The sequence below is a fragment of the Pseudophryne corroboree genome, chromosome 4 (assembly GCF_028390025.1).
Source record: "Pseudophryne corroboree isolate aPseCor3 chromosome 4, aPseCor3.hap2, whole genome shotgun sequence".
Taxonomy (NCBI): Eukaryota; Metazoa; Chordata; class Amphibia; order Anura; family Myobatrachidae; genus Pseudophryne; species Pseudophryne corroboree.
In genome coordinates this window covers 372,926,694-372,929,541 of record NC_086447.1, presented here as the reverse complement: position 1 = coordinate 372,929,541, position 2,848 = coordinate 372,926,694, and the positions used below count along the sequence as shown (strand labels likewise).

At 43.2% G+C, this 2,848-nt stretch overlaps 1 pseudogene; it reads right to left on the bottom strand.

Moving 5' to 3' along the window:
• Window positions 1-491: 491 nt before the first annotated feature.
• On the bottom strand, window positions 492-611 carry LOC134912990 (5S ribosomal RNA; annotated as a pseudogene).
• Between the last annotated feature and the right edge of the window lie 2,237 nt (window positions 612-2,848).

The following is a 2,848-nucleotide window of genomic DNA, read 5'->3' as shown; positions in this document are numbered from 1 at the left end:
ATAGGTGATAAGTATTGTCACCAACCATCGGTATGCGTTACTGGGGTAAACGCTTTAGACACCGGTAATGAGTATGAAGTGAGACATGCTACAAAACACAATGTGTAGTAGGTAACAAAAGAATAAAGAATAAAGGTAACATTCCAGACACTTTGTATCCAAATCAACTGTCAGCACTAAAACATTACAATAGCAATATTGAGGTAATTGAAATCCAAAGGGCTCCCATACAACATGGAGCCAGACCAATGATTGCTTAGCTTCCAAAGAGTGTACAGTATGCATTAAGCGTGTTGAACCAGGGGCTGGTGAGGCAAAAAAACCCTGTAGATGCCTAAAGAAGAATGCAAGGCAAGGTGTAAATACACAACACAATTTTAGAAACCATACCGACATGGTGTGTCTCAGTGTTACCGTTATGATAGAAGGAGTGCCAAGAGGTATATAAGTCAAAAACCATTTCACAGGTGTATGGGTGAAATGAACGGAGTAAAGTACTGCACCCAATATTCCCAGGCAGTCTCCAAACTTGGTACTGATTGGGCCCAACACTGCTTCGTTTCCAAGTTCGGAAGGGATTGGACGTTTGCCAGTGTGGTGTGGCTGTATTGATCACGTCTATCCAACATAGGTCTGTGATAGGTCAAGATTTTAGGGAATAATCGTACTTATTGGGGATAACCGTAACTACATAGTGTGGGTCCTGAAAAAAAGCCGGTGTCAGGAATAAATAGTTGTGTCTAAAGGGAGGAGACTCTGGTGTCGAACATAGTGCAGAATGGAATGAGAGCTTAGAGACGATGAAAGTGTCAAGTCCGCAGACAGCGGATGCTATAAAGGGCCAAAGGTCACTGAACATGAGAAAACCCATAGGAGACTGCAGGTGTCATAGAAATTCAGAGTACCTAGGGCAACGTCACAGAGCTTGATAACCATACATATGGATATGGAATATGTATATGGGAAAAAATAACGTATTTAAGTTCAACACACGGCGGTGTCTGTAATTCTCAGAATTAACAAAATATGGAAAAGCCTATCATGCTCAAGTTTGACACACGGCGGTGTCGACAATCATAAGAAATGCACACGTGTAACAATCTTAATGTCACAGGACACACGGCTGTGTCTCAAGAAAGTAAACCCAAAATAAAAGGGAACAATGAAATAGTGGAATTGTTAAAGGAAGCATCCCAGCAAAATTTCCTAATTTAGACCACAGGGGGACAAAGTTTTAAGCCTGTGAATACATTGTAATTCCGTTTGTAGTAGTAGTCTGTTGAGATCTCCCCTCTTTGCAGGGGGGTATTTGATCAATCATGCAACATTTGAGCTGATTAATAGTGTGGCCTGCTTCCCCGAAGTGTCTATCCACCGGTAAGTTAATGAAATCCCTTAGATCTGATGTAGTAGTAAGGCTTTTCTTGATTGATGAGCGGTGCTGGCTTAATCGTTCTTTTAACATTCTGCTGGTCTTTTCTACGTATAGTAGGTTGCATGGACACCTAGGAACATAGACCACAAATTTACTATTGCAGTCTAGATTCTTTCTGATGGTATACTCCTTGTGATCATGTGCGTTAATGAAACGATTACCAAGTAACAAAAAATTGACAGTTGGGGCAACCAGTGCATTTGAAAACCCCTGTTTTGGGTGTCAACCAATTCACGGTTCTGTTCGTCTTTCTTTTAGAGAAATTTGTGACTACTAAAAGCGTTTTAAGATTTCGTCCCCGTCTGTAGGCAAATCGGGGTAGGTTTGATAATTCCTTAGTGAGAACTGGATCACTGGAAATCAGATGCCAGTGTTCATGAATCTTAGAGCATATGAAGTTTGAGGCAATGGTGTACATACTACAAAAATTAAATCTGTCGTTCTCCTTGTTCAAGACACCGTCCTTTCTATGGAGTAATTCTTCTCTTTTAATTTGTCCAATCCTAGCAAGAGCAGTGTCAATATTCTTTTTTGGATCCTCGATCCAGAAACCTTTGGCTCATAGATTGTAGTGCGACTGATATTTGAGAGACATCAGAGGTAATGCATACCACCCTCAAAAGCTGTGAGAATGGAAGACCCCTTTTAAGGGATGCCGGATGAAAGCTGGAGAGAAGCAGCGTGTTCCTGTCTGATTCTTTGCTGTAAATGGTAGTGACCAACTTGTTGTTTTTCTTCATGATGGTAACGTCTAAAAAGTTGATGTGCTGTTTGCTAAATGTAAGACTGAACCGTATAGTACCTGGGAGTGAATTGAGATGATCAATGAATGCCAACAGTGAATTCTCACCACCTTGCCAGATATAAAAAAGGTCATCTATATATCGCACATAGAAAGACAAAGATCAGATTCCCTGTAATGTGTTCCCACTCATATGTTGCCATAAAAATCTTGGCATAATATGTATATCTCTCCTTCCTCTCCCACACACACCACAGTCTCTCCCCAATGACTCCATGCTACATGCCCAGTTCACCCACCTCATCCCAAAGCCTGTATATCCTCACCAAGCCACTCTTACCCCAGGAAGAGACTCACCTGCACTGCACTCCCAGTACCCAGACCCGAACGCTGCACAGCAGACACTATTAGAAGAGGCCGGCTCAGGGCATGGGAATCCTGGGCAGTGGAGGTGCTGCCATGTCCCGTAACTGCCTGCAACAGAGCTGGACCCGGAAGAGCGGGTGCACACTCGCGCTGCACAATCACTGTCTGTGAGAAGCTCCGGTCACTTTGAGGATGCGCCAACACCACCTATAGCTCGATGCCCTATTTGAACAAGACGGCTCACATCCCTGCCAGACACTAAGCGGCATATCCTTGGGGCCCCTCTGATCCTTGGGGCCCAGTAC